This window comes from Ursus americanus, chromosome 35 (assembly GCF_024610735.1).
Source record: "Ursus americanus isolate L20-20 chromosome 35, mUrsAme1.1.p, whole genome shotgun sequence".
In the NCBI taxonomy this organism is placed as follows: domain Eukaryota; kingdom Metazoa; phylum Chordata; class Mammalia; order Carnivora; family Ursidae; genus Ursus; species Ursus americanus.
The window spans coordinates 18,953,100-18,980,938 of record NC_142161.1 but is presented as its reverse complement, the minus strand read 5'-3'; the positions used below and the strand labels follow the sequence as shown (position 1 = coordinate 18,980,938).

At 35.6% G+C, this 27,839-nt stretch overlaps 1 long non-coding RNA gene across 3 annotated transcripts in view; it reads right to left on the bottom strand.

Annotated features, from left to right (window-relative positions):
• LOC123793646 (uncharacterized) overlaps window positions 1-26,036 on the bottom strand; it is a 416,734-nt gene extending 390,698 nt beyond the window's left edge. For all 3 annotated transcript variants that reach the window (XR_015723022.1, XR_015723023.1, XR_006780043.2), the window contains exon 1: window positions 25,852-26,036. This is a non-coding gene — a long non-coding RNA (uncharacterized LOC123793646). The remainder of the gene's footprint in view (window positions 1-25,851) is intronic.
• Between the last annotated feature and the right edge of the window lie 1,803 nt (window positions 26,037-27,839).

Here is a 27,839-nt window from a genome sequence, read left to right as displayed (position 1 = left end):
AAATAAAGTTCCATGGTAAATAAGTTCCAAAGATAGTCAACTTCAATTTTTCCCCTCCTATTTGTAACATGCTGCTTCTCACATGAAGAGTTAGACACGCAACTAATGAATTATGGAACTTTACATCAAAAACCAGGGATGTACTGTATGGTGACTAACATAATAGAATAAAAAAATATTATTATAAAAAATAAATAAATAAATAAATATCTTTTATAAAAAAAAAAAAAAGAATCGACATCCCTTTACCTTGAATCTGGACTGATCTTAGCAACTTGCTTGATGACAAGAATGTGGTAAGAGGAACATTCTGGAAGTTCTGAGGTTAGATCACAGAAAGCTTTGCAGGATCTCCCTGGGTCTCTTGAAATGTTTGCTCTGGAGACACTTGCTCTCAGAACCCAGCTTCACCATGCTGTGAGATGCCCAAACGACACAAAGAGACCATGTGGAGGAGCTACAGTGGACAGCACAACTGAAGTCCCAGCTTAGAACCCTCACCGAGCACCATACCATGCCTTCCGGGTATCCAGCAATGTTAAGCCTTCAGATGATGACAGCCCCAGCTGATACCCAATTATCACCACAGGAGAGACGCAAATCAGAACTGCTCAGCTGGGCCACATTAACAAATATAAATATCAAAGATAATAATCGTAGTTTTGAGCAAGTAGGGTGTTTAGTTATGCAGCATATATATAGGACAGCCTACCTATTTAGTTTTCCAAGAACTTTTACTAGCAAATTTTGGCTCACCAAATAAACATCTCTATCCTTACCCAGCTAATGCTGGGCTCATCAATAACCTGGGTTTATCAATAACCTTGGTTTTCCTCACCACAGTTTCATGTATTTTCCATTTCATTCTCCAAGAGATTATAAACATTTGAAAGAAAGGGATCATGTTCTATTTCACTTCCATATCTCCCACTTGATAATTGATGGTTAACTAGGTGTAATATCACATTAGTTTCTACTGTATAATCACGAGACTCAAACTCTCACATTCTTTTTTTTTTTTTTTTTTAAGGATTTTATTTCTTTGACAGAGAGAGACAGCCAGTGAGAGAGGGAACACAAGCAGGGAGAGTGGGAGAGAAAGAAGCAGGCTCATAGCGGAGGAGCCCGATGTGGGGCTCGATCCCAGAACGCCGGGATCATGCCCTGAGCCGAAGGCAGACGCTTAACGACTGAGCCACCCAGGCACCCCAAAACCTCACATTCTTTGATCAGCAGATTGACTTCAATTCAGCTGATCAGACTGGGATTAACTACACAGCTCTCCATCAGGATGCATTTTATCTGGACTTATATTCAAGCTGTGGGTTAAGTTTAGATCTACTCCATGTGCTTTTCTTCTGAGGCTAAGCCTGAAGGGCAGCAGCTGAGATCATTCTCTTCTTGTATTTTTTATTGTATTTATTATTTGTAAATTTGTAATTTTATTAGTATTTATTACTAGGATTACAAATTTTAAATGTACACTGGTTAAATTTAAAGGTAAGCCCTTTAAAGCACTGAAAGTATATCTTGTAAAAATTGAGCTGGGAAAAAAAGTGCACTCAAGTACTGCATCATTTTTCTTCTAATTTTGTAAGGACCACCATAAATCCATTGATATATCAATGCCTTCAAAATATGCAATTAAAATATTCTGAGTTCAGATATTATGGACATCCATAGTTGCCCCAAATGAACATTTAGAAACACAGAAGGCATTAACCACACACATACAGGTGAATATTATTAAACAGAATAAATCATCGACTGCAAATACTTTGTATTCCCTGCTGTAAATCACTGATTCATGTTAGAATGATGCATTATTTTAATCCAAAGTGAATTGTGGAGGCATGTCTAAGATTTATATGATAATCCATGATAAATACCAGCAGAGGTAAGGATGTGCCCTGAAGCATGAAAATAAATAACTATGGAAAAGTATTAATTTTATTTCTGTTTAGTTAGATTTGTACAATTCAGTATTTACAGACTATGTTTGATCAAAATATTATTGGATTTTTTAGTAAAACTATTACTGAAACACTAGAAGCCTTCTTTTTTTTTCCTGACAAACTATTAAGTAGTTCTGGTCTCCATGTTTTTATTATTTCATTTATATTATCATCTACAACAGCTAAAAGTAATCTGTAGTGAAAAAAATTAAAAAGTGAGGTTTTATGAGTGTGAGACATTAACTAGGAAAGCACATGTAGGGTCTATTCTGAATAAAGCTATCATGAATATTTTTGAACATTTCTTGAAATATGTGTGTACATTATCTATTGATTATATACTGAGAAGTGAAATTGCTTGGAGTACTAGTCGGCTAGGACTGCAATAACAGGATGTTACAGACAGGGTGCCGTAAAAAACAGACATTTATTTTTTCACAGTTCTGAGGGTTAGAAATCTAAGATCAAGGAGCTGGGTGAGTTGGGTTTTTGGTAAGGCCTCTCTCCTTGACCTACAGACATCCATCTTCCTCTTCTTTTTTTTTTTTTTTTAAGATTTTATTTATTTGACAGAGAGAGAGAGAGAGAGAGAGCCCAAGCACAAGCAGGGGGAGTAGCAGGCAGAGGGAGGGGAAGAAGCAGGCTCCCCGCTGAGCAAGGAGCCAGGTGCAGGGCTCCATCCCCGAACCCCAGGATCATGACCTGAGCTGAACGCAGTCCCTTAACCAACTGAGCCACCCGGGTGCCCCCAGATGTTCACCTTTTTACTGTGTCTTAACACAGCCTTTTCTCTGTGTGTGGGCATGCGGTGTCTCCTCTTGTAAAAACACCAGTCCTATTGATTAGGGCTCCACCCTTACAACCTCAGTTAGGCTTAAATACCTCCTTACACACCCTATCTCCCAATGCAGTTGCGTTCAAGGTTAAGACTTCAAACATACGAATTTGGGGGAAACAATTCAGTCTACAACACTGGGGCATGGTATCTGTGTTTTTGCTTTCTGTTTTTTAGAGGTTTTTTTTTTGTGTGTGTGTGGTTTTTGGTTTTTTACTTTTCCAAGTATGCATTTTAACAGCTTTACTGAGGTATAATTGACATACAAAAAACTCCACATATTTAACGTATACAACTTGATGAGTTTGGACATACGCATACACTCATGAAACCATCACTGCAGTCAAAGTATTAGACATGTCCATCACCTCCAAAAGTTTTCTTGGGTCTCTTTATTCTTGTTGCTTTAAGAACACTTAACATGAGATATACCCTTATTAAATTTTTAAGTGCACAATATAGTATTGTTAACTATAGGCACAAAGTTGCAAAACAGATCTCTACAACTTATTCATTTTGCATAATTGAAACTTTATACTAGTTAAACCCCATTTTCCCCTTCCTCCCACTTCTGCCAACCACTGTTCTATTCTCAGCTTCTATGAGTTTGATTATTTTAGACACCTCATATAAGTGGAATCATTTGTCCTTCTGGTTTATATCACTTACCATAATATCTTCCAGGTTTATCTGTTGTCACATATAACAGAATTTTCTTCTTTTTTAAGGCAGAATAATATTCTGTTGTATGGATATACCATATATTCTTTATTCATTCATCTGTTGATGGACATGTGGGTTCTTTCCCTTGCTTGGCTAATGTGAATAGTGCTGCAATGAACATTGGCGTGCATGGCTCTCTTTGAGATCCTGATTTCAATTATTTTGGATATACACCCAAAAGTGGCATTGCTGTCCAACAATTTTAATTGTATTTTTAGTGCAATTTTTAATGTATTATTAATAATATTCATTGACTATAATTCATATACTCTAAATTTCACCCTTTAAAAGTACCATCTTCTCATAGATTTGTCCCATATCCTTTGAAGCCATACCTTTTTTGTTTATTTATTACAGTTGGCCTTGGTTTATAATTATATGTATCTATCACATCTCCTCTACTCATATCCTACATGGCACTTTTATTTTTTTTTAACTTCTTGTGGTGAGTAGAGTTGGCACACAATGCTACATTAGTTTCAGGTGTACAACATGGTGATTCAACATCTCTGTACATTACGTTATGTTCACCACAAGTGTAGCTACCATCTGTCACCACAGAATGCTACTGCAATATCACTGTCTATATTCTCTACGCTATACTTTTTAAATGAGATTATCACCTTATAACTGTCAAGATGGCTAAAACTGAAAAGACAAAATAACGTGTTGGCAGGACGTGGAGAAAAAGAACTCTTGTGCACTGTTGGCTGGAATGTCAATTGGTGCAGCCATTGTGGAAAACAATATGGAAGTTCTTCAAAAAATTAAAAATAGAAATGCCATATGGGGGCGCCTGGGTGGCACAGCGGTTAAGCGTCTGCCTTCGGCTCAGGGCATGATCCCAGCGTTCTGGGATCGAGTCCCACATCAGGCTCCTCTGCTATGAGCCTGCTTCTTCCTCTCCCACTCCCCCTGCTTGTGTTCCCTCTCTCACTGGCTGTCTCTATCTCTGTCAAATAAATAAATAAAATCTTAAAAAAAAAAATGCCATATGATCCAATAATTCCAAAGAAAGTGAAAACCCTAGTTCAAAAAGATATACGCAACACTATGTTTATCGCAGTATTATTTACAACAGCCAAAATATGGAAGCATCCCAGTGTCCATCAACAGATGAATGGATAAAGACGTGTGTGTGGCACATACACACATATACGAATATTACACAGCCATCAGAGATCTTGCCATTTGCAACAACACATGTGGACCTAGAGGGTATTATGCTAAATGAAATAAGTTAGACTGAGATGACAAATACCATATGATTTCACTCATATGTGGAATCTAAAAAATAAAGCAAATGAATAAACAAACAAAAAAGCAGAATTAGACCTACAGATACAGAGAACAAACTGATGGTTATCAGAGGGAAGGGCATTGGGGGAAAGGCAAAATGGGTGAAGAGGAGTGGGAGACACAGGCTTCCAGTTATCGAATGGTGCCTATGTTTTTGGTGAAAAAGGGATATTTTCAAATTACTTGGGAGCTTTTTGGATTGAGGTGGGCAAGACTCTTAGATCTGCAGGTCATAGTTTTATGGAAATATAATTTCTGCAGGACCTTATTTTGAAGCTTTTTAGTGTCTTTCCTGTATTTTAGAAATTAAAATAAAAAAGCAACATACTACATTACTCCTCATAGATCACCACAGACATCTGATAGCCCTACTATAATAGCTGCAACTGTGCCCCAGTGTCCACTCCTAGTATACAACAGAATGTGCCCCACTGTCCAAACTCAAACATATGTTACTGCTCCACAGGTGACCTAGCTTGAAATATACCTATTCAGAAAACAAGACAGCACAGAAGATACTGCAATCAGCATTAACTTAGCCAAAGGCAGCAGAGGTTCTGAACCTTGGCTCAACCTTGGCTGCATATCAAAATCACCTGGGGAGTTTTTCAAGTCCCTGGCCTCATTCTTAACCCCAGACAAATTAAATCAGAATCTCTGCAGGTGAGAACCACACATCAGCATTTTTTTAAATTCCCAGATGATTCCTATGTGCAGCTGAGACTGAGGGCCACTGATACACAGCTCAAATAACTGCAGTTCACATAAGGATAATTTTATTAAATCTGATTATTCACTCAACATTATTTTTAGACTCTTGCTATACTACTCCCTTGCATGCAAAGCACAGCTGGTAGTTACATTAATGTAAAATATTTCAAATTAACAACCTATATTCAAAGGATAAATGTGTCTTATTAATTAATGAATCTTATGTTCTATATAAGAAACGTCCCACTCACAGGTGGTGCCAAAAAGATTAAATACAAGAAAAATCTTGAAATCAGAATTTTTAAATAAAGTATATTTAGCTAACTTTCTCACTTTCAGAGAGAGAAGTTATACATAATCAAAAAATAAGACGATAATAAACCATGTGGTACTAAATTAGAGTCAGGATCATCAGACTAATGTTCAGCTTAATAAGATCGACAGACAGCAAAACAATTTAGATACGTTCTTCTCATAGGTTATCATGTCTACATATATATTTATAGTCTGCAGACAAGGCCTAAAAACAATGACAGTCCAACAACAAGTATACCCAGCGCCCAGAACTCAATACCATTCTTTAATAAAAGGAACCAGGTTCCTTGGAAAAATTACTGGTTCTAGGGCTGGACAAGCAAAATACAAGATGAGCTTTGAGCATCTTATAGTACCAGAAAGTAAGGAAGTACTCAAAATGCAAAGGAATGGGGACATGTTATAGAGACAAAAGATCTAACTATAGAGAACTCCCAGTGGCTAAAGCTGGAACAATTTGAGCAGCAAAAGAAATAACAGTATTAAATTATAACCCAAAGTAAAAAATAAATATACATGAGTCCATACTGAGTCCATACATAAATACATGAGTAAATAGCTGGTAGAGAACAGATGAATCTTTCTTACAGAAGAATCCATTTAATATATGCAGACACTCCCACTTCCAGGGGGTAGAGCTTGTAACACATACACACATGTGCACACACACAGACACACACACTCTAGGGCAGGCTTGACTTAGTAATCCCATGCTCCAAAGAACAGAATAGGAAAGGTGTGAAAAAATAACTTTACACTGGAGAAACCTAGCAAACAGTACTTTAACCAAGTGATAAAACTTAATATCCCCAGTGATGTCTGGTGCATATTGCGTACCCCCCCTGATATGATGTGATAAGAAGGGCACTTTACCTCTGTGGTGTTCTTCTCATAAACCCATAAACTCAGTCTAATCATCAGAAAAACACTACAAAAATCAGACTGGAGGATGTCCTACAGGATACTTCTTGTCATTCAAGGCCATAAAACAAAACACAACAACAACAAAAACAGGAAAAGAGTAAGAAAAGTGTCACTGACCAGAGGATACTGAAGATACATGAGAACTAAATGCAATGTGGTACTCTGAATTGGGTCCTGGAACAAAAAGAGAACATTAACGGCAGAATTGGCGAAACTGATATTAAAACTGTAGTTTAGTCAAAAGTAATGTACCAAGGTCAGTTTCTCAATTTTGAAAAATATACTATGACAATGTAAGATGTAAACAATGGGGAAAATTGGACAAGGGGTATATAGGACCTCTCTGTACTATCTTTGCAATTTTCTGAAAACCAAAAATTATTCCAAAATAAAAGTTCATTTAAAAAAAACTATGTAATTGCAGAGGTTTTCAATTTATGCAATTAATCCCTCTCAGAATAAGAACTTGGATAAACACATTAAACTATTACAGGCACCAGAGAGATTTCTTCTTTTTCCACAATTAAAGAGTATATTTTAAAAAGAAGGAAATGTGATAGCCATTAAAACATAAATTGCTCTTCCACAATAAGTAAAATTGTATTTTATACTATTCCCAAGGCAGCTACTTAAGGTCATGTGCTATGCTTGTTCTGGGTATAAATCAAGCATCGAAACTAAAAACCCATTTAGATAAATGTTCCTTCAGAGCTTTTTTTTTTTTTTCCTTCACTATATGTGTATCTAAGAGTTTAAGTACATTTAAACAAAGGGAGGAAATCAGTTGCCTAAGTTCTTTATCTTGTCACAGATTTAGTAGATGGAATTTTATTTGTCTCATCATCTCTTGCAACTGATTTCAATTTTGCAATGTTATTTCTTTAGAAGAAGTTTAGTTTAATATTGCTACTGCCTCAGGATATATTGTTTCTATGGAATTTTATTTAGGTCTTAGAATTCACTTGGGTTAGGAAATGTTCCAGGAATTACATCTCAACTTTATTTAAGTTTTAATTCTACTAAATCACAGTGGGCCTAAGGATTGTGCGAAAGACTGCTGCACAAAATTTAGGGTTTCAGCTAGTCACGATCTAAACAGCCAACTGAATGGGCTCTTCAATTATTTAAAGAGACTACTACAACCATTAAAGTTTTACAGATCCATATAATCAGAGTATGTTAAATGTAATAGTATTATACATAGAATACCTTTTTTCACAAATGGAAGAGAACAAGGACAGTCCTGGCTTTTATTCTGGTATTTGAGAGTGTTTGTGTCTGTGTATATTTGTGTTCTCCACTTCTATAATATTATTTTTCTTTTCATTCATTCTTTTCTGCTGTTTTCTATGTCTACTTTCAAATAAGAAAATATTTTGTTTTCTAATGATCAAATAGCTGATAGATGAAAAGAAAACAAACTTAGAAAGGAAATGACAATTAACTAAAATTAAACTCGATCAACTTCTCATTAACTACATTGATTTCTCTAAACATCTGTGGTGGACTGTTACTTTGGTGTTTCCTCAAAGAACCAGGCTTTGGAGATTTCAAGTCTCATGTAACTGCCCTCTCACTACTGCGACTGTTTTGACGTAATTTTTTTTTTTTTTTTTTAAGCGAAGTAGAAGTGACCCTATGCCAGTTCTGAGCCTAACCCCTAATTGACCTGATAACTTTCTACTTTCTCCTTCTTGGAATGCTTGCTCTAGTATGCTTCTTGAAATCCAACCACAATACTGTGAAGCAGCCCAAGCAGCCTCGTAGAGGAAAACCTTGGCCCTGACGAAACACTCTGAGATCCCACAAGAGCCTCCAGATGGCTATAGCCACTGCAATACCCCCGCCGACACTATGTGGAGCAGAACAAACCGGTCAACCTACAGAATCATGAAGGATAATAAATTGCTGTTTTAAGACACTAAATTTTGGGATGGCTTGTTTTATAGTAATAGATAACTAAAACAATTTTATAGTAAATGCTTAGATTAAAAGAAGAGCCATTGTTACACATGGTTTTTAGGATGACTGCTTCTATTATCCGTGAGTCCCTGAGACAAGGAAAGCTAGATGATAGTTTGGAAATTGCCCAGAGAAAGGATCCAATATGTTAATTCCTCTTACATGATTATGTTCTTCTAAGAGGAATTAGGAGGCCTTTGACCCAATAATTTAGAACCATAGTGTAGCATATTGCTACTCAAAATACAGTTTCAATTGGCAAAATTAGCATCATCTGGAAACTTGTTAGAAATAAAGAATTTCGCACTCCACAAAGACCTACTAAATTAGATTCTGCATTTTAGCATGATTCCTGGGTGACTAGTTTGCACATGCATATAATAATAAGTGATCTAACAAGATTAAATCACACAATTACCTACTAGTGTATGAACGAATCTTTCTAACCAAATGAAAATGTTCTTTCTATCCAGGCTAATGGTTCCTCAAATAAAATTTACCTAAGGTAGAAAACAAAGTCTAAAAACAAAAACGACAACAAAAAAGAAAACAAAGTCTAATCCTAGACTTTCCCAACTCTCTAATTTCATGTGGAAACTATAAATTATACCCCTTTGACATATGTTATATCCTCCAAGGGCCTACATCTCTACTTTCTGATCTATTCCAGTGTCACTGCTACCCTTAGATGGACAAGTGAGGTCCCCTGCTCTGTTCTTATGCCTCAGGGGCCCTGTCTTTCTTCAAAATTTTTAAGCCCTCCTCTGGTAGTTGGGACTAACCAGGGCCAATATTGCCATCCAGCAAGCTAGCAGAAACTGTCCTATTGCCCATCTAGGCCCCACTCTGTTTCTCCCCTTCAGCTCTATACTTTCCCCCTTCCTCTCCTCCTACACCCCTCACCATATATGGTCAATCAGATACCCCCAAAGAGCTTTGAAAGTCATGCCTCTAGAGTCATCTGGGGCCCTAGTTCCCAAAAAGATTGCTCCTGCTGATAGGTGTGATGTGTCTTTCACAGCATTTCATGAGATTAGGCTACCAGAATGGTGCTGACATACTGATTTTAGTGATTCTTACTCACATTGGACTTAGGTGAGTTTAGGGCCCTAGGGTTTAGATGTTATGGATAGTCAACAAATGACCCTTGGGCTTAACTGTGTGTGTAGGCCCATGAATCAGCTCCCCCCTGTTCATGTTCCCAACCTGGTGACACCTCCAGTCTACAGCACATAAAAGTGGCAGGAGTGGCATCAAGAATCATTTGCTCTGTGCCTACCAACCCTACCCATGCTCTCTATCCCATGTCAGTCATTAGCTACGCTGCATGAATGACACCATTCTACCCACTCTACCCAGACACTGTTCCTACCTTCCCCACTGGTTGAAATATATGGAAATACAGGGATGACATCAACTTTGAAAGACATCATATTCTAAGAATTCACAGATGAAAGCCTAAAGAGTTCCAGAGAAGACATAGCCTTACCTCTAAACTACATAAAGATGAACAAAGGATGGATTTAAAATGACCAGAAAACAAATTATCATTCATATATTGTTGTATGGTCTATGCAAGACTCATATTTGTAGTCGTCATCAACTAAGCAGAGTAACAACATTGGTGTGAGTCTTTGGAAGCCACTATTCATTGGTGGCGTGATGGATGATACAGTGTCATGACTTATGATACTACCTCCACTAAACAAATGGTTTTAGAGACTGGCAGAGACAGGATTTATGTTGTTTCAGTAGGGAAAAAAAGCCATGCTGTTGAAGTAAGAAGTGTTGCTATTATTTACTCTTGGTAGGAGACATGAACTAGTCAGGAATAACACATTTGACAATAAAGAACACAAAGGGGTAGTTCCCGGACCTAAACAAGAAGAGATGGTATCTTGACAATGCAAAGAATCTTCATGTGACTGACTGGATGAAAGTATTTCTTGTCTTCCCATCATTCTCCATCCCCCCGCCCCTTATGGTTTTTCAGGCATCCCTATGTTTCCAATGCTCTTATTCATTCTTGAAAACCCACATCAGGTATCCATTAATCTAGAAAACTTTCTTCAAAAGCTATTTAAGAAAAGATAGTTATCTCATTCTTTATAAAACAGCTATTCTACAAATAGAGATAGCTATGGAGGAGGTTACCAATACAAAGAGATACAGACACATATTCCTATGCACCCTAGATCAGTCCTTTTTATGAGTCCACCACACCGTCAGACTGTAAATTCCTTATAGGACCATATGGTTATCATTCTATTTTATAGGCATGATGACTGATCTACAGATAGAGACCAAAAATTAATTTTAAATAAATAGATGAATACACTTAAGCCTGTGATTGGACCTCCTAGGAATTACTTTCATAACATTTATTTTCATTGATAATGTAAGATACATAATTATTGTAAAAAAATATTGAAAAATATAGCACATTTTTAAAAGAAAATAAAAAATCATTCATAATCCTTCTATAGTCGTGTTAATATATTTCCTCTTAATTAAAAAAATATGTACTTTTTCTAAAATTACAAGGTAACTATTGGACAATGAAAAAAATAAAATTTTAATCTACTTTCCTACCAATTAGATAGATTACTGAAGATTGGAAATAAAATCATCCTAAAAATATTTTGTGGTTGAAGTTAAGGAGAGGCAAAAATATATTTTAACACTTCTCTTGTCTTTAAATTATAAATGGGAGCAATTGTGGGTAGATGGTACAGTAATGGGGCTTGACTTTTAGCCTGGTTAGGTTTCATTGCATGAAGGGAGAAAGGAGAATAAGAAAATATCAATGAAAGTTCTCTGCATAATAATGTAAAATGCTATCCACATCTTAGGCAGGGTAAGTTTTTTAAGAGTCTATCATCTCTCTTGCAGAAAGGTTTACACTCTCCTTAACATAAATTTAGCTACAATATCAGCAAGAATAATAATTATTTTTTTAAGATTTTATTTATTTAATTGAAAGAGAGAGAGTGGGAGTGAGAGAGAGAGCAGGAGCAGGGGCAGAGGGAGAGGGAGAAGCAGACTCCCTACTGAGCAAGGAACCCAACACGGGGCTTGATCCCAGGACCTGGAGATCATGACCTGAGCCAAAGGCAGACACTTAACTGACTGAGCCACTCAGGTGCCCAGTAATTATTTTTTATTGGGTTTGTCTATGTGTGTGAATGATTGCATATGTGTAACCCAACAGTTTTCCATAAGAGACTAAAAATCCAATGAAGAAATGAATACATCATCACAGGATGCTGGGAGTAAAGCCAGATTCTTGAACATAATATAGCAGTGCCCACCCTGAACATGTCGTCCAAAGCTGCCCCCTTGATCTGAAGCACTATGCCCACTTCAATCCTGCTATGTGGATTATGGCACTTAGTTGTATGGCTGTAGGCATGATTGGGAGAGAGTTGTGTGCAAATCCCAGAGTGAGACCTCTTCATATAGGTATAAGGACGCTGTCCTACAGGAGAGTGGAGTGAGGACGGAGGATCTTAGAGAAAGGAAATAAGGGGAAATCTACGTGAGATACTGAAGATTACCTATTAAGAGATCCATGAGGTTTCTGGCATTTTTTCTTTCTGATCCTGGAGTCCAGAAAGAGTCATATCTAACATTCACAGCTTCCAATTTTTGTTTTATTTGTTTTTGATTATTTTTCTTGAAATTCTATCTGGTTATTTCCAAAGTTACTGTTAAACACACAGCTTCATAGTCTAGGCAGAACTAATAGATGAGGCTTTGAAGGAAATGAGGCCAGTTTGGCAGTGTCAAGCACTGGATTGAAGGAAGACAATAGTCCCAGGATACCAAGTGGCAGTCTCTAGCCTCATTTCAAAATATCATACATTGTTATATTTGCTTCACTTATTCCTTAGAGGAATGAAATACTACCAATATTTCCCCGAATTCTATCCCACTCTTACTTCCCACAGGAGTAACTCCTCTGTTGAGGTTCTGCAAATCATTCCTGTGGTGGCCTTTAAATTTTTTACCATACAATACATTGTTCCTAACATAAGATGTAGCAATTTTCAGTGCATTTTTAAGATTTACTAAAATAGTATGTAATATTTTTCAAGTTGCTGTATTTACTCATCACTATATTCACTCACATTCATATAGTTTATATCGTTTATTTTAAATACAAGGTGGTATAGCATTTTATAAATATAATTTATCCATCCCTCAGCTGTAGATTGTATCATATTTACACCCTCTCCTACTGCCAACAGCGATAAAATAAACTTCCTTATTCAGATTACTTTGTGTGCATGTTAGATGTTTTCTATGGGCTATGTTTCAAAACAGAATTACTCAGTTGTATGTTATGTGCATTTTTAACTTTAACTGATATCTAAAAATTATTCTCCAAAGAAAAAGAATGGCATTGTGAGTGAATGAATAAAGGAGAAAAATAGATCATTTTCCATTTCCCAAATACACTAGAACAGAGGTTCTCCAATCTCGCCGCACATTTGAATAGCCAAAGAACTCTAAAAAAAAAAAAAAAAAATCACCAAACTCTAGGCCCAGACTGGAGATTCTAATTGTAACTGGGCAGGTGTTGGTCCTGTCCATCAGTATGATTTTTAAAGCCCCCATTCCCCAGATGATTCTAACTCGAAGTCAGGACAGAAAACAATTTCACCTGGGGTTTTCCAACGTTAGCTAGCATCAGAATCACCTGGACCAGAGGGCCTGTTAATACAAAGACTGCTTGGCTCCACCCCCAGTTTCTGATTCAGCAGTCTGGAAGGAGTTTGAGAATTTACATTTCTAATAAGTTCACAGGTGATACTGATGTTACACTTTGAAAACAATTCCTCCATAATAAAGAATGTGAAGAAGAAAAAATAGCCTTGACAACTAGTACTAATAGCTAGGCTACAATGTTCCTACTTAAACAGTGCACATACACCAAAATAATTAGAGTCACTGAATCCATAATGAACAAGACAAAAACAAAAACAAAAACATTTTATAATAGCATTTTAACAGAAAAAACTAGAACTCAGTGCAAACCATAAAAATGATGAAACATTTTTATCTCTTAACATTAGTAACTGTTTCTTTGTCCATTATAACTTTAGCCCCTCTCCTTTTTTCTGCCTCTTATATAAAAATTACTAAGTTAATCATGAAATAACTCCCACTTTCGTACATGACTCAATCTAGCAAAAACTCCTAATATAAGCCCAAGTCCTGTAACAACCTCCTCTTCTCCCTCCCCACCCTGGCATATCCTTTGACTGAAACACCCATATTTTCCCAAGGTGTTCAGTCTCTTCTCCTAGAACAAGTAATAAACCCAAAATTGTCTGACTACAGGTGTGCTTCTGCTGGTCTTCAGTGGACAATGACAAAGGTTACCAATAAAGTGGGAACGGAAAATATATATATATGTTCAAGTATATATATCTACTTGAAATACTACTGTATACACTACTGTATACTGAATACTACTGTGTACACTTAAATACATGTTACCATTATTAATATTAGACATAACCATTGTACAAGTAGAGGAATAATTCACAAAGGATAAAGAAGAAAAACAATCAACTAGATCTCTAGTCAAAGATATTGTCAAATTGAGAATATTATTTGAGGTTTTTTTTCCTCAATGCAAATATAACCAATTAGTTATCAAACTATTTGTAATACTTTCAATTAAAGCCATATACTTTTCCCATGCTACTCAATGGAAAATCCCTAATTAATAATGTTAGTATTAATATTAACTAGTATTAATATTAGTATATACATTACATAATTTAATCAGTTGTAAATTTCATCTCTCAGAACAGAAATTCAATATTTTCTAAAATACAAATAATTTCAAGTGACTCCAAATTCCTAATATTTTTATTTTTTTTGTTTTCAAAATAATTTTTCTTTTTTTAAATATTTATTTATTTTTAGAGGGAACAAAGAGACAGAGAGGGAGAGAGTGTGCACAGGCAGGAGGGGGGAGGGGCTCAGGGAGGAGGAGAGAGCATCAAGCAGGGGCACTCCTTCTCACAACCCTGAGATCATGAGCCAAAACCAAGTGTCAGATGCTTACCTGACTGAGCCACCCAGGTACCCCAAGATAATTTTCTTTCTTTTTAGACTTTAGAAACATATTTCTGTAGAGGAAAAATACCAAGGTGGGCCAGATTTGGCCTGCAGACTGCAGATGGCCAACACCTGTACTACAGCATTAAGATCCCTCACTGTAATGGCGAACTTTAAATGCAATTCTGTGAAATACGAACATGCTGTCACTTCAGGCCCAAACTTCTGCCATTAATGTTCCAATCTTGCCCCTTACAAGTCTGTGACCAACTCAACAAAACCATTAGGCATACAGACACTCACCTCAGGTTAGCTTTATTTTAGAATATTTAGAAGTTTCCTTTTGGCTTCGTGTGCAATTTATTAAAGTTACAATTTTTTTTAAAGGGTTCTTTAGGCTATTAAATTCAGTAAGAAAATTACTTGTCTTCTGCTTAATAGTACAGTATATTTTAAAAATCACTTTCTAGGGAGTTCCATTTTACTACATTAAAGAAACACCGTCGAGTGTTTCACAACACATCCCATTTAAATGAGTTTGCCCATCCAGGAAGAACACAGGCATCATCCCCATTAACTGAAGTTACTCACAGCTGCAGACATGCATACCGAGTACTCTCAATGACCTATTTTAGAAATAATTATTGTATCTTCAGCTACAACAGTCAAAGGGTGATTATCTAATTACAAAGCACATAATTCCTACCTAGGTAGATCAGTGGAAGAAAATTTTGTAATCTGTTGTTCTTAAAATGTATGCCCTTCTTTACCCACTTATCTTTAATGAGCCTTAAAAGGATAAAGGAATCCTAAGGTTTATTTTCAATCTAATGACAAAGACCTGTGAATGTTATGAAATACTACATTTTCTCATACATCTACTATCAATAAAAATAATTATTATGATATTCTAATTGAATTTTGGATAGCTCACATTGATTCATCTAACTTGTGGTTAAAATCCTGAAGTCATCCTATTAGAGCCAGCTAAAATAAACAGATGTAATGTTCAGAAATCTGCTTTTAGTCTGTTTTCTTTCCATTCTTTAGAGGCACTTGTGGCTCTAACTTAGATTTAGATTTGCTTATGGGGTGTAAATGGTTTTGTCTGCTCAGGGAATTTTTAAGTCTTTTCTCCATTTTGTTTTAAATTTTAAAATATACATATGTTCATAAATGCATATATATTTATATACATTTATAAGTATATATATCATTATATTATATACTGCATTACAGATGCATCATTACATTATATATACATTATATATACATGTTATATATAAATATATATCATAAATATATAAATACATGTGTGTATACATATATACACACCTATATATCAGCCATGTACTCAGAAACTGAGACAATGGTTATATAGGAGTCTTTGGAGAAAGTGATTCACAGCATGTATCTGTAACATCATAGAAAAAACTACTCAAGAATACCTCTTCACTCTTTTAAGGCCTATGAATCTGTAAAGAAACTCAGGTTTTAGAATCAGGTGAACAACCATATATTTCAAGCATTATGACTTAGGACACACCATTTCCCACAGGTTAGGAATTAAATAGGACCTTAATGTAGTGAACACCTACTAGGGATCCTAGTGAGATAAGGTCAATTATTCCATCAGTTTTGGCCCTTTTGATAATCATACATGCTTAGCTAAGCATTATTTTAATTAATAGAAGAATATTGATGGGGAAACTATGCACGTGTGTAGAAGTGAGCTTAATTTTTTTCAAGATGGAACATTTACAAAGACATTTATAAAAATGAAAAAATGATCATATCTAAAAAAATAAAACAGATAATATAATTGAATAAAATAACATTAGAATGTGGTAAAATATATATAAGTCATTAAACTTGGGTATATTACACATATATTTGGTGACAGCCTTACAATGGGTGGAATAGGGGATCTATTTTGTAGACATGTAGTTGAGTGTTGCGATCTTCATTAATGACATGACGAGAGTTGATCTGCTAGTGTTCTTGTTTCTTTGAATCAGTAGCTCCTAATTCAAAATCCTTGATGATTATTTCTAACTCACCCCAGCTAGGTTAAAGCAGTTCCCCAGGCTGTATACAGGGTCTGTCTGTATGTATTTGTGGAAGAGGGAAGACTGAGGGGACTTGCAATCAAAACACCTTTCTCCTGGTTGTAACAGGTGATGACCTCTCGTTTCCTATAATAAACCTCCAGAATGTGAGTTCACTGAAGGTAGTGACTCTGAATATCGTGTCACTACGGTGTATCCAGTCCAATGTTCACACAGTTAGCACTACATACATTTGTTAAATAAATCTGTAAGTGAATGAATGACAGCAATTGCCTAAATACATTAAGGATTTTCAGATGCTTGGCAACCAGAAAATGACAACTGCTATACAGTGTTTCTAACGTTGCTTTTTTCTACATTGAGCATATCTTTTTGATTCTTCTGCATTTATCTATACTCCCATTCAATAACCTCTTTTCCACCTAGCTCAGCAGATAAAAAAAAAAAAAAAAAAAAGCGGGTTGGATATTGCGACATCATAAATTCATAAAGACACTTTGCTATAGACATCACAGGGAGTATAAAGCATCTACTCCTGATATGTTAAATATAGAAACAAACATTATCTTTTATAATTTTAAATAGGAACTTCTCCTGCAAATCACTCTTCCTTTCAATGACTATGTATAAAATAATAAAATAATATCTCAATAGATAGCATCTATACTAATTTGATACATTTATTTTTTATTGTGAACAAGTTAACAATATTAACTTTTATACCCTAACAATTGCATGAATACATCCAAATCTTTATTATGTTTAAACAGTTAAATCTTTTATATATATTTTTTGTTTTCTTGTTTACTGTTTTGTGATAAGGGAATACACAAATTATCTAAATAATTTAAAATATTAGTGAATTAAAAAAAATAATGTTAGAATCCAGTTAAGAAGTATGAGATACTGTTTGATAAATATTCAATGACTGGGTTGTCTATTACTCAGTTTTACACATTATCACTATTAAGCTACCCAATTTAACTTTGCAAATCATCCCTATACTTTGCCCAGCTATTTATCACCTACGAGAATTAAAGAGCATATACTTTATACCATCATATGCTTAAATCACCTCATTTCTGTTGAATCACTCAGGAGGAGGATAGATGGCAGAAGCAAGTTGAAAACAACAGAATTGATACGAAAACTATAATAATATTATATATTAAGAGATAATACAGGCCATCAAGACGTTTTCATCTTCATCATCCCCTCCCCACAGAAATACAGGAAGATCTATAACATTCTTTGAGAAGCAAAATAGTTGATGTGGAAATACTAACCTAAGTTTCAATTTCTGGAAACAGAAATAGAGGATCAGGAAGAAGAAAGTTCAGATAAATGAATTCTCTCCTAATTCCTATGCAAATGTTTTGTTATTGTTTTTGTTGCTTTTCCCTATAGTTCTAGATGTCATTCTTTGCACAGACTTTTAGTAACGGGCAAAATACAGCCTTTTCTATTTTAACACTTTAAAGAAAACACAATATGAAATTGTCTCTGAACTATTACAGTGATAATAAATAGCATTTATTTATTTACTATGAGTGTTTACTGCGCTAACCTGTTTAAAAGGATTTTCTCATCTAACTCTCACAGTAACACTGGAGGGCATGTACTATTATTTTCCCTGTTTTACACCTATAAAAGCTGAAAATCACAAAGTCGAAATAATGCCTAATTCCACACAACAAGTAATTTATAAATCCAAGTTTCAAATACAGTCATTGTGGCTCCAAAGCTATTTTCATTTGATTAATCTAACTTTTGAAAGCATAACATAAAACTCTATCTTAATTATGATATCATAATTATATCTAGAAATCACTGAAGCTTACCATGAGTATGAAAATATGCTAAATGCCTTATATGGATTTCCTTATTTAATTCTTAAAGTTGTGGCGTTACTGTGACCATTTTTTAGACAAAGTAACTGAATGAAGACTTTGGAAGGTTAATTACCTACACACACAAACAAATGAAATTAGTTTGATTTGTTGATGTTCATTAAATTAGATGAGGCCCCTCAAAGGGAACAAGACAAGTTCCTTGCTTAGGACGCATATGGAAAGGGAAACGGGAAGGTGAAAAGTCTGCCATCCCAGAAAGATTCAAGAGGAAAGCAAGAGACAGAAGCGTGACAAGGATAAATGGTCTACATTACAATTCTGGCTCACTCCTGCCTGTGACTAGTCATGTCAAATAACTTTAGCATCCCCCTTCTGAAAGTAAGATTACTAGCCTATACTTTATTCCATAAGATACTGAAGATCACTGATGTCCAAATACTTTCTTTTCTTCTCATTTGCTGCATTATATTTTAAAGAAAATGCACAGTACCATTTAACTAAACTGTGTTTAAGGGGATTTCAGAGTTCATATTAATCCTTCATTTTCTCTTAATGCTAATGGAATAACCTTTTTGGTTCAAGGTGACATTTATGAATTGTACATCTCTGAAAGTTTTATTTAAGACGATTTAAATGGCACATATCATCTTTGGTACTACATTATCACTGCATATGTTCGGGCAATAAATAAGATAACATACGTAGTAAAATAACATGACATCTCACTTGCGCATAATCGCTAGCATGTGTAAAGTACTTGGGTAGGCATGTAACTCTATGACATGTGTAACACTATTATTATACTTTTATAAATGGGGTAGTTGAATCTAAAACTACATTGCCCAGTGTTAGGAAAACAATAAGAGGCAAAGCAATGGCTTGAACCCTTTTCTTATAAAATCCTGTGCTTTATGCACAAAATGATACTGTTCACTCAAAGAGCAGAGAATGGGCTCAAATAAGTACTGAACTCCCCATTATAGGATGCGTCCAAATACAGGCAGAAACACTCTTTGACAGAGAGGACAGGATTCTAGCTATAGATGGACTAGGTAGTTTCTAAAGTACCTCTTAACTCTGAGAGGCCGAGTTAGATTAAATATAACATCTTGGTGAAGTATGACAATCTCTGTCGTGTCTTTGTCGCTCTCGGGTTATTACACCTGACATTGCAAATTCAGGATCCTCACCTGAAAGAGTGGCTTAAATTTTGTTGTTGTGCTTTGGAGTTTTTAATGCACTTTTACATACGTGATTTCATTTCATTTCTGCCACAACCCTGTGTAGTAGAGAACACAGGTGTTTTAATTTGTGTATAATAAATTCAAAAATTAAGTCCCTGCAAGGAAGAAAGTGGCTTGGCCAGATTTCCATAATTAATAATTCATAGGATTGAAGGTAGACTTTATTTCCTCTACATTTTCTGCCTTTGAGGTTTGTACCTGATACAATAATCCTCCCATTTGCCTTAATTTTTCCAGGAATAAAAGAGAAACTTCTTTAAAAGCTACATTTCTCTTGAAATGTCCAGTGCCTATTAAATGTCACTTTGTTATCTGTAATTTTATGCTTGCTCTATACCAGGAAAATGCAAACATTAACCAGGTAATGAACTGTTTTATCTCTGATGCCAAATAGTCTACGTTCTATTTGCCTCCTTTTAAATTTGCTGCTTCAGTGCTTTGTGGAGAGACCTGGTCTTAATCTATAAGAGCAGGCTGCCAGCAGTTAGTTAGAAAACAATTTCCTTTAGCCTTTGCATGGCTAGCGTTTTATATTTGAAACAGTATTGACATAACACTTATACCATTTGATAACTCAACTACCCTGACAAGAGAAGGTAACAAGGAGAGAAAGGACAGCCAAGAATGTTGCAGGCACTGCTCTCTAATCAGGTGTTGCTACAGAATGAGCTGGAAGCTTTGCAGAAAGGAAACCACCATGAAGAGTCAGCTTGTGTAAAACTGGGGAACATCTGTAGCTAGGTGTTACTGTAGCCTGTTACTATGTTGCCAGTGTTCTCCTACAGACTCCCTGATATGTTCTCTGCAGTTAAGAGGCATAAGGGCTCCAGATAGAAGCAAAGCCAATTCTACATTATTGAAACTTCCTTTTCTCTCAGAAGAGAGAATCTGTTTACGTTATTGTTCTGAGAAAGAACAATAAGCACACATGAACACGACCTGATTCCTCACCTTTTAACAGCACACATAAGCCTCTAATCCTCTTAGCTCTACGGCTTCTTTTAATAGACCTATGCAAGCTCTACACTGTGGTGCGATGCCATTCTAACTTAATAAGGGGCAAAAAGTCTCCTTTTTTTACGCAAATGAAATCACCATTGAGCACTCAAAATTGTAGTTTAGCAGATGCCTCGAAACTGCAGGTTGGTAATAAAGGTGAACATATGGGCAGTCGCCTCCAGGGATAGAAAGCTTCAGATGCCGTGGGGAACCTTGAAAGCAGAACAAATGCTATGCAGTGGAGGGGCCCTGAGTTGCCCCACCCTGCACGTTGAGTCACATTTCTCTGAGGCTGTTGTGTTTCCTGTAGTTTAACAGTGTGCCAGCACCTGACCCTACAGAGGGGACAACAGCAGAGCCTGAGATAATTGAAAATACTAAACAACAGTAGAGCTAATAATTATTGAAGTACGTGTCATTTTAAGTACTTTAAACACGGAGAACCAGAAAACCCAAATCAAGCAGGCCTAAAAAATTAGGAGATTCATTATTTCATAAAATCAGAAGCTTGGAAGAAGAGAAGGCTCTAGAAATAAGACAGTGAGATCATTCTGCTCTCTGCTGTCTGCCTCAGCACTAGCTTCATCCCAAGGCTATACCACCCCTCCTCCCCACAATCGTTACAATATGATCTCTGCGGCAATCAAGGAGTCAGTTAAACAACAACAACAACAAAAAACCCTGTCACTCTCACCGAAGAACTTAGCTGTGAACATCTACATTTGCAATGAATCTCTTTAGAAGAACATTAAAAAAAAAAAAAAAATCAATTGTCTTGTGGCCTTATAGGTGGGAAGAGAACTTTCGGAGGGCATTCATTCTGTGTAAGCACATTACTTATAGTTTATTATTTAAAGCTTGAAATAACTCAGCAAAATAGATACTATGAACACAGAATACATAGATAAAATAGTTGAGGCTCCAATGGAATTAATAACTGGCTGTAAATGTACTATCATCACGACAGAATTTCAAAACTCAAAAGCTGGGATTAAAGCAAATGCTACAAAGTGCATGTATGGAAGCACACGTACACACACACATACACACACACACACACACACAAGAAAGAAAATTCTCGTCTTGGGACAAAGATTCATTTCACTAGGGCAACCAGAGATCCTTCACTGGGATATAAGAGGAGGAAGAAATGGCTTTTTATTAATGGGACAAAATCAAAGAGGGATAATTTGAGCTGGGAATTAAAGGAAAGACAGGATTTAGGATAGGCAGAACTGGGAAGGGCACTTGAAAGTAAGATTTGCTTGATGAAAATAAGCAAGTGGGAAAGGAGGGATTAAGATCGCTAAATGAAAAGTAATCTGATCTGTTAAAATGTAGGATAATCACAATGAGCCAAACACTTCTTACCACTGCTTTACATTCTTTCCACTCATCTCTTATTTTGGCAATGACCTAATTCCAAGCGTTTTTACCCAGCATAGGGCCAGCTTCTTGTAAGCGTAACTCAAGTGTACTGCCTGGCTGCCTACTGTGAACCTCTTTCTGTCCCACGGCTTCTTCAGAGGCCTGGAAGTCAGATAACTGCAGAATCCTTAGGCACTCAGGTACTTACAACTCAGAGGCCTGGAGAGAGTTAACAAGTAGAACAATTCTTATCCAAAAAGTACTAAAGACATTGGCTAAATGTTTATCCCTCCTACTCTTCCAGTTGATGGATTTTTAGCTACATGCCACGAAGTTTCTCAGAAGTCCTATAATCGTCTGGGCATAGTCCCCAACTGCAACTCTAATCTCCTTCCATCCTATCCCAGAATTCACACATCTGTCTCTCCCAATTGAAATATACGAAGTAAACAATACAAGCAAAGCAAATAGTGGTGTCATTTAGAGAACTTAAATAAGCTAGAGGAATATCCAATACTGAAGAGAAAAAACAACTTTGTTTATAGATTTATTAAGTTTGAAAAGTAAGTTATTCATATAAAGCTACTAATACAAATGCACATTTTCATTCATAATGGAATTCAATAGAAAAAAAATGTGTGGCAATGTCACAAAGAACGGTAGCTGAAGTGACCTAATTAATCTTCAGTGGAAGACTATAGAGAGAGAAGGCCCAGCACAAAATGTGGAATAAAAGAAAGAATTGGCAGAGTATGGAAGAGATCTAGCCCTAAACCAAACTAAAATTGGTTTTTAAGAGGGAGAAGGTAATCAACAGGCATAAATGTTAAAGAAAGTCAAAGAAGGAAGGATTACAAAAGATATTCTATTAGAAGACTATGATAACTTTAATGATTTGAGAGTGGAATTGCACTAGGGCGGCAGTAACATAATTCATATTATAAAATTTTGAAGAGTAAGAAGGTAAGAAAGTAAAATTATATAAATTCTGGTCTTTGCAAAGGTTTTCCACTGAATGAACAGAAATGTAGCAAGCAAAGGAATGGCAGTTTTGAGACACTGGAAGATATATGCTTGTTTGACATACAAGGGAAAGGATCTAAAATAGAGGGAAAATTCAAAAGTACAAGAAACATAGCTGGTTAACATTAAATCATGTTCCTAAAGACCTGGATAATGAGTAGCTCTCAACACAGAAATGGGTTAAATGGTTTACCATGAAAATGAGATGATATACAACTTTCTCTGAGGTAATATATCAAGAAGACAAAATGAGTAAATGTTAAAAAAAGAAAAATATATATATATATATAGGGTAAAAAGAAAACAAGAATATGAGGGCAATCACATTTGGTCACATTGATATTTGAAGTACATTTTTAAAAAAATAAATAATTTAAATTTCATTACAAATTTAATAATGGCCTTACCAGAAATGTTAAAGAGACTCCTTTAGGCTGAAAAGAAAGGGTGCTAATTAGTAACAAGAACACATACGAAAGAATAAATTCCCCTTGAAAGGTAAATATATAGTAAGGATAGTGGATTAATCATTTATAAAGCTAGTATGAAGATTAAAAGACAAAAGTAGTAAAAATAACTGTGATTACAATAATTAGTTATGGGATATACAAGATGTAGGTAAAAAGATGTAACATATGACATCAAAAACATAAAATGTCAGGAGAGGGAGAGTAATAATGTTGAGCTTTACAATGGGGTCAAACCTAAGTTGTTATCAAGTTAAAACAGACTGTAGTAGATACAAGTTGTTATATGTAAGCCCCATGGAAACCACAAAGCAAAAAGTTATAGTAAATACACAAAAGATAAAGTAATATAAGCATACCACTAAATAAAGTAATCAAACCCCAAAGGCAGAGAGCAACAGAAGAAAGAAACTGGGAAGATCTACAAAAACAATCAGAAAACTATTAACAAAATGGCAATAAGCAATTCCTATCAATAATTACTTTAGGGGTACCTGGGTGGTCCAGTCAGTTAAGTGTCTGCCTTCGGCTCAGGTCAAGATCCCAAGGTTCTGGGATCAAGCCCTGCAAGGGGCTTCCTGCTCAGTGGGAAGCCTGCTTCTCCCTCTCTACCCCTCCCCGCCACCCCTCCCACTCATGCTCTCGCTCTCTCACTCTGCACTCTCTCTCTCAAATAAATAAAATCTTACAACAAACAAACAAACTACTTTAAATGTAAGGGGACTAAATTCTCCAACCAAGAGACAAAGAGTGGCTGAATGGATTGAAAGAAAGAAAAAGAAAGAGAGAGAGGGAGAGGGAGGGAGAGAGAGGGAGGGGAGGAGGGAAAAGAAAGAGAAGACAGATAAGACCCATCTATATGCTGCCTACAAGGATTAATTTTAGATGCAAGAACATACACATACTGAAAGGGAAGGGATGAAAAAAGCTATTCCATGCAAATGGAAACCAAAAGAAAGGTGGAGTAACTATAGTTAGACAAAACAGACTTAAAAACAAAGATGGTAATAAGAGACAAAGAAGAGTATTACATGATGATAAAGGAGTCAATCTCACAAGAAGATACATTTATAAATAGTTATGCACCCAACATAGGAATACCTAAATATATAAAGCAAATACTAACAGACCTAAAAGGAGAAACAGACAGAAATACAATAAAAGTAGAAGATTTAATACTGCACTTACATGAATGGATAGATCATCCTGCCAGAAAATCAATGAGGAAATCTGGTCTTAAATGACACATTAGACCAAAGGGACTTCACAGATATCTATAGAACATTACATCTAAAAGCCAAAGAACACATTGTTTTCAAGTGCACATGGGGCTTTTTCCAAGATAATCATGTACCAGGCATAAAACAAGTCTTAGTAAATTTAAGAGAACTGAATTTATATCAAGCGACTTTTCTGATCACAATGGTATGAAACTCCAAAATTAATTACACAAAGAAAACTGGAAAATTCACAAACAGGTAGAAATTAAAGAACATGCTACTGAACAACCAATGGGTCAAAGTAGAAATCAAAAGAGAAATCAAAAAATACCTTGAAAAAAATGGAAATGTAACATATCAAAATCTATGAGATGCAGCAAAGCAGTTCGAAAAGGGAAAATTCATAGTGATAAATGCCTACCTCAAGAAAAAAGAAAAGTCTCAAATAAATAACTTAACTTTATACCACAAAAAAACTAGAAAAACAAACAAATCCCAAAGTTAGTAGAAAGAAGGAAATGACAAAGATTAGAGCAGAAATAAATGAAATAGAGACCAAAAAGACAATAGAAAAGATCACCGAGACTAAAAGCTAGTTCTGTGAAAAGATAAACAAAATTGAAAAACCTTTAGGTAGATTAACTAGGAAAAGGAAAAAAAAAAAGGAAGAAGAAGAGGACTCAAATAAATAAAATCTGAAATGAAAGAGAAGTGCTATCACAGAAATGGGAAGGATCATAAGAGATTACATGCCAACAAACTGGACAACATAGTAAAAATGGATAAGTTATTGGAAACATACAACCTACCATGACTGAATCATGTTGCAGTAGAAAATCTGGGGGTGCCTGGGTGGCACAGTCGTTGGGCGTCTGCCTTCGGCTCAGGGCGTGATCCTGGTGCTTTGGGCTCGAGCCCCACTTCAGGCTCCTCTGCTGGAAGCCTGCTTCTTCCTCTCCCACTTCCCCTGCTTGTGTTCCCTCTCTTGCTGGCTGTCTCTGTCAAATATATAAATAAAATCTTAAAAAAAAAAATGAAGTAGAAAATCTGAACACACTGATTACTTGCAAGGATAGTGAATCAGTTAAAAACCTCCCAATAGACAAAAGTGCAGGACCGGGATGCTTCACTGGTGAATTCTACTAAAAATTCAAAGAAAAATTAATACCAACCCTTCTCAAACTCTCAAAAAAACAGAAGAGAAGGGAACTCTTCCGAATTCATTTAATGAGGCCAGCATTACCCTGATAACAAAACCAGACAAGGATGCCAACCACAACCACAACAACAAAAGGAAAAGAAAAGAAAATTACAGGCTAATATCTACAATAAACGTAGATATAAAAATCCTCAATATAATATTAGCAAACTAAATTTAATAATTCATTAAAATGATTATACCCCATGATCAAGTGGGATTTAATTTGGGGATACAGGGATGATCTGACATCTGCAAATCAGTTGGTGTGATACACCGTATCAACAAAATAAAGGATAAAAATCATATGATCAATCCAACAGACACAGAAAAAGCATGGACAAAATTCAACATCCCTTTATGATAAAAACTCTCAAAAAGCAGGTATAGAGGGAATGTACCTTACCATATAAAGGCCATATGTGACAAGCCCACAGCTAACATCACAGACAAAGGGAAAAAGCTAAAGCTTTTCTCTGAGATCAGGAACAAGACAAAGATGCCCACTCTCACCACTTTTATTCTATACAGTATTGGAAGTCCTAACCAGAACAATTAGTCCAAAAAAAAAATAAAAAATAAAAAACAAAAACAGAAAGAAAAGGCATCCAAATTGGAAAGAAAAAAGTAAAACCATCACTGTTTGCAGATGATATATATAGGAAACCCTAAAGACTCCATCAAAAAACTGTTAGAACTAATAAACAAATCAGTAAAGTTGTAAGATACAAAATCAATACACAAAAATCTGTTGCATTTCTAGTTCTTAAATAAGAAAACAGTCCCATTGACAAATGCATCAAAAAAGAAAAAATACCTAGGCATATATTAACCAAAAAGTTAAAAGACTTGTATATCAAAAACTAAAAGACATCAACGAAATAGAGGAAGACACAAATAAATGAAAAGATATTCTGTGCTCGTGGATTAGAAGAACTAATATTGTTTAAACATCCATACTACCCAAAAAAACTATACAGATTGAATATAATCCCTATGGAAATTCCAAAAGCATTTTTCAGAGATGGAACAAAAAAATCCTAAAATTTGTATGGAACAGTAAGACCCCAAATAATCAAAGCAATCCTGAGAAAGAACAAAGCTGAAAGCATCATGCTTCCTGATTTCAAACTATATTACAAAGCTAGACTAATTAAAACAGTATGGTTGGCGTAAAAACAGAATAGATCCATAGCACAGGATACAGCCCAAGAATAAATCCATGCATATATGGTCAATTAATTTACACAGGGAAAAAAACAGTCTCTTCAAAAGACAGTGCTGGGCAAATTGGACAGCCACATGCAAAAGACTGAAACTGGATCACCAGCTTACACCACACACAAAAATAAACTCAAAATGGATTAAGGACTTGAACATAAGACCCAAAACCATAAAACTCCTAAAAGAAAACCTATGCAGTAAGTTCCTGACCTATATCTTGGCAACGATTTTTTTGAATCTGATACTAAGAGCAAAAGCAACAAAACTAAAAATAAAAAATAAACAAGTGGGACTACATCAGTAAAAGGCTTCTGCATCAACAAAATTAAAAGGCAACCTACTGAATGAAGGAATATATTTGCAAATCATGTATCT